Here is a 15,986-nt window from a genome sequence, read left to right on the forward strand (position 1 = left end):
GAATCACCATCTCATGCGTGCATTTGCCTGGAGCTCAGGGATGGAGAACAGCAGCGCACACACACACGCCAGAGCCAGTGAGGGAGAAGAGGAAAGATTGGAGTGACCTGATTTAATTGGCAGGACTTCAATAACATAAAATCCCTACCCATGTGCCCAGACCAAATGGGTGATGTTCTGGCATGTCGGCCCCCATTCAGCAAAGCATTTAAATGGAGAGTTAATGGGAGCACATGTTTAATGTTAGCCTCGCTTAAATGCTTCGCAGCACAAAGTGAGAGGCAAAGAGGGGTGTCAGCTGGGAAATTCCCTCTTGGCTTTTTAAGTAATAGGGGGGTGAAACTTGAGGCTGCATCCAAACACTGGGTCATGCAGGGCTGTGCCATAACCAGTGAGCACCCTATGAAGCACTATAGAAAGGAGAGGCACTTTTGCTGCCCATGCTGTGCCCCTCTGAGAATGGGGACCCACAGCACTGCTATGGGGTGAGCAGCAGCTGCTCAGCAATGCATCCTTGTGTGCCAGCCACCCGGGTAGCCCTCCCTGTCTCACACCTTGCTGCTAACCACGCTGATCCCTGAGTGAAGCCAGCCCGCTGCAGAGGATGACTAATGCATGTCACTCTCAAGATGCTATCTTCAGGAAGATGAGTACAGCCTGATCCAGGTTTTAATTGTGTGGGATTTTAGCCGAGATGGTGCTAATTTATTTTCTCTGCTGCTTCAGCACTTCTCATGGCTCTCCTGCATGCACTTGAAGTCACCTGGAAGATATTCCCCTGGTGCAAGGGGTTAAAGCTTTTCTTTCTGGGGCAGCAGCTTGCAGTCTCAGTGATTTTCTTCCCCTGTAGCCAGTTATATGAGTGGGGCTGGAAGGAGCTTCACATTCTCTTCCAACCCCACATTAGCTTCTTGGGGAGCAGGAAGAGATTGTAAGTGCCCAATCCCTGGAGATATCTAAGGCCATCAATGGGCAGCTTGAGCTGGTCAGGCAATGAGCCCATGGCAAAGGCTGGATGGGATGTAAGGTCCCTTGCAGCCCAGCCTTCCTATAGCCCTATGTCTGGGTAAGGAATGAGCTGATCCTTGAGGTCCCTTCCAACCCAACTGTTCCATGCTCCATTGATTTCAACACAGTTTTTGTAGGGATGTGGGGGCTCAAAGCATGTGGCACTGCCTCACCACACCTCCATTCCAGTCAGGAGTAATGGTGACCAGGGAGGTTTCCTCCCTCCTTAGGTCCCAGGCTGCTCCTACAGGTTTGCTATAGGCAGGACCAGCTCCAGCAGTGTTTTCCTCTCCTTCCTCCCAGCTATCTCCCCGACCTCACTGTCTCCACTGGGGATAGAGCTGCTGGGCACAAAGTGCCGGCATCCCCTGGAGCATCGCCTCGGTGTTACATGGATACAGGAGTTGTTGTGTTGCCAATATTATTTTTCTTTAATGATTTAAGGACATAACAGCAGCTCCCTCAGGCAGCAGGAGGGAACCATAAACCCTGGAGGTGTTTGCAGAAGCTGCCTGCAGCCCATCTTCCGAAGCCAAAGAGCAGACACCCCTTCCCTCCCACATCTCCCCTGTGCAGAATAAAGCAGATCACTTCCCAGCAGCGGCAATAAGTTATGGCAGGGCTCTCTCTGGTTCAGGACAGAGCCATAATTCACACAAGCTCTGCTGCTGCTGAGTTACAGCGTGGCTGCAGCCTGAGATAGAGTAGCTGTATGTTACCCCTGGCACCCAGAGCACTGCGGGCAAGGATCAGTCCTTCCTTGGGCAGCAGTGCCAAGATTAACCAGCTGGGTACAACACAACTAGTTGGGTACAACACAACCCAGCTGGGTACAACTCAACCCAATTGGGTACAGTACAACCCAGTTGGGTACAACACAATCCAGTTAGGTACAGCACAACCAGCTGAGTACAACGCAACCCATTTGGGTACAACACAACCAGTTGGATACAACACAATCCAGCTGGGTACAACACAACCCACTACATACAACACAACCTATGGGGTACAACATAATCCAACTGAGTTCAACACAATCCAACTGGGTATAACACAACCCAACCTAGAACAGCCCAAACCCCAGAGCTTCCTGATCTCAGATTTTCAAGGACCTGTGATGATTTTCCTCCTACTCTGCTTGGAAGACAAATGCCAACCTCATTCCTCCAGGCTGGGGATGGGTGCATTGCTTTGCTGTTGTACCAACCATCACAGCACAGGTTGTATTGCAAATCGACATTGCATCAATTCCACAAAGCCATTGCCATTTTGGAGGAGCAATGTACCCATAGACAGGAGCTCTGGGGTTGCTTCTCATTGCTCAGAGCAGCCCATTGCTCAGGGTTATCAGTAAATCCTTGCTTCCTGGCGCTGTTAACACACTATTGTTTTCTTCATGTTTATATTTCTGCACATTTTTGGAGTATCTTTCAGCACTCTTTTAGGGGACAACCTCCACATCCCTCCAAGCCAACCTTTGCACCTCGAGCACTGCCCATAGACACCAATGTACTCTCCCTGGGTGCAGCGGGATGAGGTGACAAACCCATCCCCATGGTGGCAGCCAGTGTTGGGGTGCAGGACTCAGCCATGCTGTCAGCTGATGAAGGGATGCTCCCCCTCAGCCTCACACCTCCTCCACAACACCAATCCTGAGCTCTCACCATCTCATCCCAAAGCCACATCCCCACGCAGCACCGCCGCTCTCCCGCTGCAGGAGGCGAGCTGGGTGGGAAGGGGAAATATTCTCTAGTTCCTTTATTTCTCTGTTTTGGGGTTGGTTTACAGCTACTATAAAAGCTACTCATAAATCAAGGGCGATACTATAAAACTCAGGAACAGCCATAGTTAGAGCCCCAAAGAGACCAACTCCCTCTGCCAGCCCCGGCAATGCAGTAGGAGCCGCTCGGTTTATCTTTCCCCTTCCAAGCATCTTTATGGCCACCCTGGGAAGCAAATCGCAGGGGTGAGGCGAACCTGATGGAGTCCCCCATTATATGAACACGAGGCAGGCTGAGTAATGCGGTCTTCTTTTATGGAACACGCTTTGCATTGCAGAAATTTTATATCACTCTCTCTTCCTCTCTTTCTTTCAGCCTTCGCCCCCACCAGCTCTCAAAATTACAGGCAGGAGATTGGTCCGGGGGGAAATAAACTTCCTAAAGAGCACAGTGTTGGCTGATTAAAGAAAGGAAAAACCAGGGAAGGAAATGATTATGATGCCTCATGTGTTACGTGCTGCTTTAAGAGTCAGATTTGTTTCTTTTACTGCCAGACAAAAATGTAATTAAAAGGCTGCAGCGTCAGCCAGAGCGAGTGAACTTGTTGCGTTTGTCAGCAGACAGCGACCATTAACGCCTTCTGTGTCTGGGTCTGCTGATCCCCCAGGTCCTGTTATCGCTCCCATTGCCTCCTTGCAGACACAGGAGCAGGGCTGCACTGAAGGGAAAGGTTGGACGTTAGGAAAAATCTCATCTCCATAAGTATAGTGATGCTCTGGCACGGCTGCTTGGGGAAGCATTGGGTCACCATCCCAGGAAGGTATTCATGGACCATGGAGATGTGACACTTGGGGACGTGGTCAGTGGGCACAGTGGGGTGGTTTAGGGTTGGACGTGGTGATCTTGGAGCTCTTTTCCAACCTTCTGTGGTTCCACACTATGAAAGGTGAGGAATGAACCTGTCTTCCACCTCCTGGACTGGAAAACAGGTTGCAAGATGTGATTTTCTTTACCCAGGATCACAAAGGGGGGGAGCCCTCCTGCCCCTTCCCCACTGCTGCATGAAGCCAAGTGCGTGGTGTTAGCCAGCAGCTTTGCATTTGCCAACGTTTCCATGACAATGTGAGGCACCTTCACTCCTCCTATGCGTGCACACGTGCACTGCGGGCATGCACGGGGCTCCCACGTGTGCACACTCAGTTGGCACACACCCATGTGCTCACCTCCATGCACATGCACTCACGTGCCCACATGCACCCCCACACGTGTGCACAGGCAGCTTGCAGGCCTCCAGGCTTTGCTTGCTCCTCACTAGCAGTCATGTAGCTTTTATTTGTTCCTCTGCTGTCGGACTGCTCCCTATTGCTGCTTTCCTGTTGAACACGGATGCTGTGGCTGCACTGAACCACCAGGGAATGGCTCAGAAATTAAAACATGCTTCATTCATCCCCATGTTCTGATACGGATCCCCCAGCACTTCTCTCCCAGGCAGCCCTGCCCTTTCCTTGTGGGGTGCCCATCTCCCTGCTTGCTCTCCAGCAGAGCCCTGAGCCACAAACGGGGCTTGTTTTCCTCCTTATTTTATTTTTAATTGGAATCTCTGCTGAATCCACTAATTAAGTCCTTTGCCTGCAACTAATATTATGCCTCTAATTTCTCCCCCAAACGATTCCTCCAGCACTTGCAGAGGTTATGTTCACTGGCATCCTTCCACCGCTCTGTTAGGCAAAAAGAAGAGCCCTTTCTCATCGCTGCAGATGACTCATCTGTCATCCTGCTGCTTGCTGTGGGGCTGAGCCCTCTCAGGATGGGGCACTTTGGACCAACCACATCCCCACCATCAGCCCATTTGGCCCCCATCCCCACTGCAGCACACAGCACAGACCCTTTTCCCCCTCATTCAGCATTCAGCCACGCTCAGATAGAACTCAGAGCAAAATTTCAGCCTCATCTGCTTTGCAGAGGTGCAAATCCTCCACTGGAGCCACAGGATTTGGCCTTGGGCTCCGGCAGTGCGGTGCAGCTGGGGCTCAGCACTCCTCCTGGAGGCAGTGGGCTGTGATCTGATCCAAAAGGCTGCTTGCTCACACACAGCATGAAAATTCAAGAGCCCTTTGATATTTTTCCTCTCTATCTGTTTTCTCCCGCTTGCTATTTTTATAAATAATACCTGGGCTCGAGCTGAGCAGAATACCAAGCGTGCAATTAAATCCCCGAGTGCCAGCTCTGCTCTTTGGAGGAGGGCTCCGAAGCGGTTCATCCTGGAGGCAGTAATGCCACATCAGAGCCTCAGCCTTTGGTGGGACCTGACCCTACAGAGCATCCTGCAGCCCCACTGCAGCCAGGACAGGCCCTGTTCTCATCCCACCACCCCCTGATGATGGGCTCCTCCCATCTCTTTGATCTCAGCCCCTATTAACGTTTTCAGCATCGCTCTGTTTGCCTGTTGTGCACTGGCTGAAGCTCTGCATTGCTGGAAGGCAAAATCCATCAGAATTAAGGGGACCAAGCATGGAGAATAATGCATGGACAAAGAGAGAAAACATCCAATCTGCTTTTGGTTTTGGGGTTCTCTGAGATGTATCTCTGCTGCTTCTTGGTATCCGAGGGTGCTCAGATTTTAGCAGGTTGGATAGAACAAGCCCTTCACCTCCTGGGTGGAGCATGGGATGCTGGTGATGGCCCCAGGTGCCTCCTCCTGGTGCCATCAGGCAGGACATGATGGAGACAAGAGAGGGACACAGAGCCAGGTGTGACCCAGGGCTGTGAATGGAGTGAATGGGTGCAGAGAAGCAGGGAGCTGGGAGATGCTACCTGCTGGGGCTGCAGCAGGAGAAGAGCTCACAGGCAGCTCAGGAGGATGGCTGCAGAGTTGCCATGGCAATCAAGCAGCTACAAATTTGCCAGTTATTTATCACGGGGTTTTGTTTTGGTCGGGTGAATGGAAGTCCTGCTACTGAGCAGAGGGGATGTTAGTGCCAACACAGTGTTGTGGGAGCTCAGCTCGTTGCTTGGAGGTGCGAGAAAACACGAAGTGAACCCAAAGGCAGAGCTGAAAGACACTTGCTTAGCCCTTGATCAGCAAGAATTTCTCACTGTCCTGGATGCCAACCAAAAAGATTGAGCTCGAGTTGTTTCACTCACTGCTTCCCCCCTTGGATACAGTGCAGCCCCAAATGTGGCACAGACCTGAGCGTATCCAGCACCATGTTATTAGATTTGGGTAAAGCAGGTTGGGGTTTCTTTAGTCTGTTACCCAGTTCTGTTTTCTGGATGGGTTTGGGTTGGGTCCCTCATTTACCACTGCAGGCTGAATTGCTGCTGGATGATTGAATAATGCTCAGATTTATGACATTTAGTGCCACCTCCTGAGCTCCCTTGCTTGGAGCAGCAGAGCATCCCACAGCCTCCAAGCAGCATCCAGAAATCAGAGCCTCCTGATGGGGAGCCCAAGCTCTCTCCAGATGTCTCTCTGTGTATCTTCCTCCTGAAAACACATTGGGCACGGTGAGCTCTGTGATTGTTTGTAGCTGGGGGGGCACAGTGATCTCTGTGATTGCTTGGAGCTGGGAACTTGTCCATGAGCACAGAGCAGAGCAATGAATGGCACATGGAGCCCAGGGCTGAGCAGCCTCTGTAACCTGCTGCCAGCTCCCAGCCTGCTCCCCATCCGAGCAGACATCTCAGTAATTGCTCCTAAACCTAATAACCGATTCTTTTTGATGCCTTCAGTGTCACTGTTATGTAAATCCCACCGTGATGGTGCTGTATATTTTATGGGGTGTGTGTTTGCTGATGTTCCCGAGTGTGAGTACAGCTGGAGAAACGCCTTTGATTGCAGCATCAAAAAATCACAGGGACTATAAGGACAGTACAAGCAAAGAACAACTCAAGGAAATCGAGAGCCTGTGGTTGGATTGATTTGATCTTGCCAACAGAGGTCGGTATGAAGGTTCCTAATATAAACCCGCTGTAGGGCTGCACATCTCCCTCACCAACCCCATCCAAGGGGAAGAGGAGATGAGAAACAGGTCCGGATGCAGAGGAAAGAGAAGTGAACCCTGGATGAATGCAAAGCCCTTCTGCTTCGGTTTCACCCCAAGGGGGCTTTGCTGCCCTTCTGCTATTGCTGCAAGCAGCTTTTGTTTTCCTGGGTATTCCCGGCTGAGTCGTGCTGCTCCAGATGGTGACCTGCTCATCTATTTCGGGACATCAGCTTGACCAGAGTTCCCCTGCCCGCAGCTGTGACAGCTTCTGCTCAGTGCTAAAGCAGCTGAAGAAGGAGCCTGCACGAGGCGCTGGGGGCAGCAGGGGGGGCACATTGCTTTGTTTTCTGCTGGTGCAGATCTGACAGTGGACCTCTGTCCAAGTGCAATGCGGAGGAATAAATGAGGCTGACACAGCTTCCCCTGGAGCCGTAGCTCCATCCCTTCTCCACATGTGCTTTGAGGTGGCCAAAAAGCATCTGCAGGCTTGGGGTGAACTCTAACCCTAATGCTAACCCTAAGCCTAATGCTAACCCTAACCCCAATGCTAACCCTAAGCCTAATGCTAACCCTAACCCTAACAGCATCCCAGCTGGAGCTGCCTCTGGAACCACTGCAGTGGGTATATGGGGATATATATATCCCATCTAAGTGGGAGGCTGAGTGGGAACCTTCCCATGGCCAGGAGAGGCTGGAGGACCTCAGATGATTTGGGTCCCTTGCTTCCTTCATGCCTCTATGTATCACAGAGAGCTCAGCTCTCCAAGCTGCCATACAGCACCGTCAGTGCATCAAACCTAAGCACAAGGATTTGACTAAACAAATAGAAGATGGAACGTAGCTCTCCTTGGGAAGAGAGGGAAGGTTTTCCAAGAAGTGCCACCCCCATGTAGGGAGGACAATGACAAACGAGGTGAATTCAGAAGCTGCAGAGAAAATTGGCAGAGTGATGAAGGTTTGCTGCCAGGTTTGGGGGGAGCTTTAAATGGCATTTAATTAGCGGCATTCAGGTGGTCACGATGCTGTGAGGCACAGTGGCAGCAAAAAGACACTGCTGCAGTTCCTGGCATTTGTTAATTAAAGCTGCTCCTGACAGAGACTAACGACTTTTTAATGAATCTGTTGTCTTAATGTCTTATTAAGTTTTGATTTTCTCTTTCCAACCCCTTTGTGGTGCTCTACCCCATCTCCCCACGCTGGCAGCAAAGCAGAGGGAGGGAGGCTGTTGTCAGTGCAGGGCTGGATCTGGCAGGGGGAGAAGGGGAATGGGATGGCTCAGCTCCTGCCTTCAGCCCTGGAGCAGAAGATGCTCAGTGTGTAATATGATGGGAAAGCATCTTCTTCCAATACCTGGGATGGAGTCAGAGCAGAGTGACCAAACTGACGGAATCCATTGATCCATGTGATAAAAAGCAGGAGATACCATCATGCAGTGAGTGGCTGCCCTTTAATGCTGCACTGCAAGGGTACACAAGTGCTGCTCCAACCCCACTGCAGGGTGGCCTGGGGGTGCTTTTATGCTCACTTAAGTGCAAGCAGTGCACCTTCCATGGCTCAGCTCTGTCCCCAAGTGCTGGAGCAGCACTGAGCTGAGTACTATGAGTGGGAAGGGTGATGCTGCCATCTCTATGGCAATGAGACGCAGGGAACTTGGCACCAGCAGCTCCTGCCAGCCATGGAGAAAGGCATTAATGGGGTCTTTATCTCTCAGAGCCACCTTGGCCCCGCTGCTGGTGCTGCCAAGGGCTCAGCTTGCAGCATGGGATGTGTTGGAGTAATGCATTCTGCCCTGCTCTCCTGTAGCTCAGCTGTGAGTGCAAACTGTGGGGTCTATGTGACTCCAGTGCCCCTTTCTCCCTGCATCCCTCTCCCATTCCCTGCACAAGCATTTCTGGCACCGCAAATCTCTCTTGGAAAGAAAGAGTTAAACACAAATCTTTTCCACAAGCGCTGGGATGGAGAAATCTCCTGGCAGCTCATTGTAGAGAGCCAAGCTCCAAACCCTCTGCTCCAGGGCCAGCTGCTCTCCATGGGTGTCACTGTCCTAATTAAGAAGGAGATGTTAAGCAGAGTAGATTAAAGGGGAAGGAGGAAGAAGGGGAGAGAGGAAATGCACAGAGGATGGGGACCAAAGCAGTGCAACGGGAAGAAAAGTGCTCTGAAAGTGGGGAATGTGCAGCAGGGAGCAAGAAGTGCTGCTAGCCTAAGGTCCAGAGCAGGTTTCCCTAATGGCCAAGTGCAAAATCTAGCAGGATGTTAATTGCTATCGTTTGTCAGGCATTCTTCAACAGAATCCCAGCTGCTCCGTAGGAGCCCACGTCCCATACAAGAGACTGACGCTGTGCTGACAGCTCCCAGTGTTGACATCCGTAGGAAGAGCAGCAGGCAGAGCCTGCTTCAAAGGGAGCACAAGCCACCAAAATAGATCCGATTTCTACATCTATATTTAACACTGTGTTCTCCTTGGAATGGACTCAGGCTACGGCAATTAGCTGATGTTGAGGATGATTAAGGTTTGCTCTTGCGCTTTACATTTATAGCATCTCTCCCACTTCTTTTCTGCATGATAATTCCTTCCCTTTGCAATTGCAGCAGTGCGCTCCCAGGAAACGAGAGGTAAGAGGCAAGGTGAATTAGAAAGGTGACCCACTAAATGGATTGGGGGAAATGAGTCGATCCAGTGTTTACCAGGAGGAGAGCATCGGCCCCAACCAGGGTTTACTCATAGACCTCAGGTGAGAGTGAATGGCTGTATGCATAGATGAGAGATAACAGGAGGAAGGTGTGAGACCAACAACCAGTGGCACAACTCTCTTTTACCCTATTTGAAGGGCTGGGAGCAGGAGGTTAACCATCACTTTGGGATCTGCAGTGCTCCTGCCAGCCCCATCAGCATCCCTTCAGCAAGGAGAAACATTACTCCTCTTCCTGAGAGCAAAAACAGAGCATGAAAAAAAAAGAAAAAAGAAAGAAAATCAACTGAAATAATTACAGGTTGCAACGAATCAATTGGAGCTGTGTAAATAGCCTCCGGGCAGGCGTAGGACATGGTGTTCAGGGCTGAACGCGCTTGTTGCTCCCCCTCTTCCCCAGACACCTCTCCAGCTGCCACAGCTCCAGCCAAGGGATGAACTCAGCTGAGATGAGCCCTGCAAGTCCTTCCAGAATGCAGACACTGGGGCTGCCCTCACTGCAAGCTGGTGCCATCGGTTTGGGTTCCATCGCAACACTGGGGAAGGTTGGAGGGAGAACGTTTGCTGCCCTACAGCCCAGGAAGCAGATGTGGGCTCTGGGTGTAGGTTTGGGGCAGCCTGTGGGATCCTGGGGTGCTTGGAGGATGCTCTGTCATGCATTCATAAGGCTCTCTTAGCAGAGACCGCCGTTAGGTATTCATGCATTTAATTCTTAGAGACGTGCTGCTGGAAATGAGAGGGTAAAACCATCGTCGTAGTGAAAATTTTATGCCTTGCAAGCCTCATTACAAAGCATTTTGAGGAAACAAGACAGGAACAATTTTCTAGGATGTTTCTTCTGCTTTCAGAAACCCTGGTGAATATCAGTGCTGCTCACTAGCTGCCAGCAGCATCCCTCTGCCCCCCTGCTCAGCTCCTCTGGGCTGCCCCGTGCACAATCCCCTCTATTCTCCTTTGGGTTTTGGTGCCATAGATATCCCAGCTGGGGATGGGGCTTGAACAGGACTGAAAATAAATAATGACTGCATGCACTGCAGTGGATCTGGGGGGTTTCTGGATGGACACAGCTCATGGTTTGGTCCAGGCAAACCTGGATGTCCTCATTGCAGCCATGGGAGCTCTCTGCTCACCCAGCGTCCCCAGCACTCTGCAGCTGATCTATGGCCACCGGAGGCTCATTCCCATTGATCGATGTCCCAGTGCTCCCTTACACGTTCAACAAGATGCTAATTTAATGCTGTGGTCAACTGGCTGTGTACGAGGATTAATGGGAGCTTGTTCTGCTTGCAAGGAGACAGCCCCACACTGCTCAGGCTGTGGGGAGCCAGGTCACCTCTCTCAGTCCTTTTCAATGTGAAGGGATGTCCCAGCTCCATCACCAGCCATACAGTGCAGGAGTTCCATAGCTTATAGGGCTGAAGCACAGCCTGGGGTTCTGCAGTGTCTTCATGGGGCTTGGAAGCATTTGTTAGGGCAACATTAGAGTTGTGCAAAGGCCTTGCAGTAAATATCTTTTTTCTGGACAAATCTTGGCTTGAATCTTGCTTGTGAACAGCTTACGTGTTCCCTGGCCAGATCTTCCTTTAAAAATCAATCATGGCACAGCTTCAGAACCAGCTGCTCAGATAGTGGCTAACACATGAGCAGCAGACTGGAGTATTTCAGTAAGACTTGCTTGGCTAAACACTGGATCAGTTGCCCCACACCCCATGAATGTTCTCCCCACTGGGGTCATTCTTTGAACATTTACAGTGCTGAGCTCTGAATTGACTTTGTGGGGAAAAAAATCTCTCCAAGTTGCTTTGAATTTGGCTTCTTGCTCAAACACACGTGCCAAGAAATTCATTAGCAAACTATTAATGGAAAAGAACACAACGTCTGAGTGCCCATCAAGGAGCTCGCAGAGGAGATACTTGGCAGCTGGCTGCTTTCATCATGATTGGCAGCTTTCGTTACACCTGAAAAGTGTTGGAAATGTGAAACAGTGAGCACCTGTGTGAGGGCAGCTCTACAAATAAAGCTGGTGTCCATCCTAAGTGTGCTATAGTTGTAGGGAGAGCTTTGGTGGTGGTTGGTGGGGGGTTGTTTGGCTATCAGGACTTTCTGGTGTTCCAGATCTCCAGAAGACCAAGGATGGGAGATGCAATGGTGATCCTGATCTTGGCTGTTCTCTGGACAGAAAGGTGAGATGTTAAACCTTTTTAATATGTGATCTACATGCAGGCAAGAGTTTGTGCTTTGGATCCATGGTGATTGTCTCATGGGGTGGCTGTGTTTGGAGGTCTGTGCTGCCCCAAAATGAAAGGAGGTGACTGATAGACTTCAGTACATGGCTTAGAAAGACTCTGAAGGAAAAGGCAGCTCTATTCACTTAGCTAGAGTTGTGTTGGATGCCTTTTGTGGTCAAGGAGAAGGCTGCATCAATCACTCCAGCAGAAAAATTCACAAGGAAAGTCCTTTGGAGCTGAATGTGGGCACTGAACAGCCCTGTAGGGAGGGAGACCTGAGAGTGGTGCTGAAGGAGCTGTAAATTATATTCCACACTCGAATCCTTTTGCAGTGTGAGGTGTCGGCTCTGCTGCCTGAGTGCATGCTGTATAAATATTTATGGCTCCTAATGTAGAGCTTTGTCACATGTAATGACACGAAGCGAACGGGATGTTGTCTATAGGTGACATGCTGCACCAAAGGAAAGTGGCTAATGTCCTGCTCTGCTCCTGTGGAAAGTGCATTAGCAATGCTTCATGGATAGCTAAGGGAGTAGGGAACTTGGTGTGGCAGAGTGATTTCCTACCTAACATGGTCCCTTAAAGGGGAGGGGATGGGAAGCTCAGGGTCCCTGGGAAGGGAGGGGAAGCCTCTTTGCTTGCTTCCATATAGGAGATGAGGTGAAATCCCCCTTGCTTCAGGGCAGTTAGATTTGAGCACTGCCATCCTGCAATGGAGTCTCCCATCCCCACATCAGCTCTCCTACTTATAACCTGATAACAGTATCTCTATGCATACCATTCAACAGCACGATCTTTTCTTTTTCCTCCTGTATTGTTCAGCACCTTTCAGCTGCTCGAGGCTTTGGAACCATCTCCCAGCCTGGCTGATAATATTGCCATTGTTCTCCTCCTATAACACTGCTGCTCTGAGTCATTCTGCTCTCTTGCAGGGTGAGCACAAAGGTCTGGCAGATATCAGATGCAGCTCAGCCCACATCTGCCTGTTTGGTTGGTTCTGCATCTGCGATTCATCTTCAGAGAAGTCGAGGGGCTGTGAGGGTGGAAGGGAGGAGGGCTAATAGGATTAATCCTCTGAATTCATTACAGAGAAAACTCGGCACCCCGCCAGCCGTTCTCCCGAACAAATGGTCACTGCTTCTCTTTAATAGCATTAAGCAAAATTACAAATCACAACGTTGGCTAATCAATCTCAATAGGCTTCTCTGCATGAAGGTTTTTTTTAACTGTCTCCTGGAAAAGACTGTAGCAGATGATGCTTTTCTCCCCCCCAATATACTTTTTCCTTCTGGCATGAGCTCTACTTGCTAGAATTCCTGGTTATTTCATTCCCTTCTCAAGTCCTGGCCTGGTCGGACAGAGGCCTGCATGCCAACAAACTGAATGATAGCCATTCCAATGCCCTCATCTTGATGCCAACCCATGTGCAAACAGAGCTGGGCTTGGTCCAGCCCTGCCTGGGTTTGTGCAAGGGAGAAGCTGGGATCTGCAGCTTTCAGTGCACCCCAACACTGCTGTGCAGGAGCAAATCTGCCCCCAAAATAACTTAAGAGCCGTGGAATGCCCTTCTAGCAGATGGGCCAGGCTCTTTCCTTGCTTATTGCTTGAGATTTGGGTGCAGAGTTGTTGTTGTTGCAGTGGTTGTTGTTGTGCAGGCAGACTGTGGGCAGATGTATTCTTGCTATGCTAAGCAACAGTTTGGAGCCAAAGCGAGGCCTGCTTTGGTCTTTTTTTGCTTGTTTCAGTGCTTTTCATGTCAGCATATCTCTATATTAATAGATAGCTATGGTTTGCATACACAGGAGTGCATATATACCATAAATACAGCTCTGGATTGCATGCTACTGTTGGATATTGGAGATGTTTGCCCACCTGTGGGCTTGCATTGCCCATCAGGGCAGCTCATTCTAGTGTACTACGAGGGCAGGCTGAGGAGCAGATGCTGCACTGTCTGCTTGTAGGATCTGCCCTTCAGTTTGCATGGACAAGATGGATCCAACTGGGGTAAAGCAGCAGAAATAATGACAAGAAATAAGGAAACCCTTTTCAGTGGGACCCCTGAGAAGGCAATAAAAGAGGGCAGGAACCCCCACACAGCAGAGGAAGGCCAACACCTGAAGGAGCTGCCTGGGGTGGTCAGCATTAGCTGGAGTAAATCATCATGTAAATGAGCTGTGAAGTGGTCTTGCACTGCTTGCTTTGCTGGAGAAAAACTTCAGTAACAGGCAGGTTTCTTTCAAAGAAATGCTCATTTCCCACCTATTTCACATTCTCAAGAGAACAACCAAAATATGCCTCTCAGGTCCAAAGTAGTAATTATATTTAAGGTCACTTTTAGCCTATTTATGGATTTTTTTTAAATTTTTTTTCCAGCCACAGTATAAATATGCACATGAATATATGTAGATGACTGTGCTGAGCTGGGATATAGTGATCCCCAGGCCTGGGTTTTTTAACTGATATTTCAGCCACCTTTATAACACACGAGAGGAAATAATTTTGGTGATATATGCAGTGCTGGAATGGCAAGGGCACAGCAGCCCACCTGGGTTAGGCTCACCCAGGATGTGAGAAGCTTCACCATCTGCTTTGCTCCATAGAGAGCGTGAAAAGCAGAAGGGGGAGCTGATCTCATCAAGGAGTCGGTGTGTGCTGATGGCTTGGAGGGTTTGCAGGTGATGGAGGAACTTGCATGGTCTGGTGCAGCAGTGCCCATAAATCAGCACAGCCATAGGGATGCACAAATGGGGATGCTGCTGCATGCCTCCAAGGGTCAGGGCAATAGCAAACATCTGCAGGGCTGAGCAGGTTCCTTTAGCAAAGGAGAAGAGAATTCTAGCACTGAGCTTCCCCTGGTGCACCAGCCTCCTCCTCACCTAATCTAAAATTAACTTTGCTGTTCAGCTGCATTTAAGCAAAACCAGTTGCCATGGCCACGCCAGGGGCTCCTAGATATAGCAAACGAGGTAATCAGTTAAAATGAATAGCCACGGAGCTGATGCTTGCTGTAGGTTACATGTGAAGTTCATTCACTTGTTAAACCTAATGGACTGCATTGCTCTTGAATTGGAAATGTAAATTCTTTCTCTTCTTTTGGTGGCTGGAGTTTGAATCCGGCTGGAAAAGCTGGAGGAAAATGTTAAATTGAAAGAGCTGGTGCTGTGGATAATGTGAGCCCATGGTGGATCAGAGGGGATTTCTGTGTAGGTTCGAGCCTTAGGTTTGCTGTAAGGCGTAGAGCTGAGCTCCCCTTGCTGCCTCCGAGAGGGACACAGATATTTATAGCACCTTATTAATGCTTGCTTTGCTGGTGCTTATTAGCTCTGCTATCCTGCTCTGAATTAAATCAGCGATCGGGGCCTGTATGGCTTCAGAAGGTGCAGGAAAAAGAACAGTTTCTATAGCACAGCCTGCAAGGCATTGAAGGATCTGAAGGCAGGATGCCATGAATTGGCTGTGACCAGGCAGCCTGTGCCCATTTGAGCAGCCAAAGCCTGGGCAGAACTGTGCAGTGGGTGGATGCTCGCTGTTTTAATAAGCTCCCTCCTGCAGGAAATGGAATGGTTCAGAGATCAGCTTCATTTCTCATACCATATCTGGCATGAGTCCTGCTCCAGTGGCTGTGAGCAAAACCCTTCCCCTAAGGACATGGAGAGCAGAGACCTTGGAACAGCTCTGCAGCCTCAGGGCAGCCCATTACTGAGTGCCAAGCAAGCCTGGGGTGACCCCTGCGGTCATCCTGCTTGTGTTACCAGCCCTATGCTCATCAGTCTGCACAATGCAGGCAGTTTGTAGCAAGCTTTACTACCAACCCATTCTGGCCTTGTTCCATACAGCCTGACCTCAGGGATTTCTTGAGATTCCCACTTATTGCTGCATGTGCTTCCCAGGATCCCCTCTGAGCAGGTTGTGAGCACACAGGTAGGCATAGCATCCTCTGCTCCAGCTGAGTATCTGCTGTGTGATGGAGGCTGAGTCATCTGCTGATGCTTCCCATCTCCTGATGGTTTGTGGTTCATAATGAATGGAGAAAAGCTGACCCATGTGCCAGGTTGGCTTTTTGGGAGGGTTGAGTTCATGTCTTCTGCTCCTGTGCATGAAGTGATGCTGTGCAATGCTTGTCCTAACCCAAAAACTGGGTGATCAGAATGTGACATTTACAGTATTTAAGTGCTGCACTTATTAACACCTCACTAATTCATCCTCAACCAACCTACAGAACAGAGAAGACATTATTTTGTCTACTTATGGCCTGTTCCGACTGCCAGATCTTGCTCTCCTGCCAGCCTGGGGCTTTTGATAGGTATATAATCCCACTTTATTTTTCATCTCTAATCATAACTGGAACAG

This window comes from Coturnix japonica, chromosome 26 (genome assembly GCF_001577835.2).
Source record: "Coturnix japonica isolate 7356 chromosome 26, Coturnix japonica 2.1, whole genome shotgun sequence".
Taxonomy (NCBI): domain Eukaryota; kingdom Metazoa; phylum Chordata; class Aves; order Galliformes; family Phasianidae; genus Coturnix; species Coturnix japonica.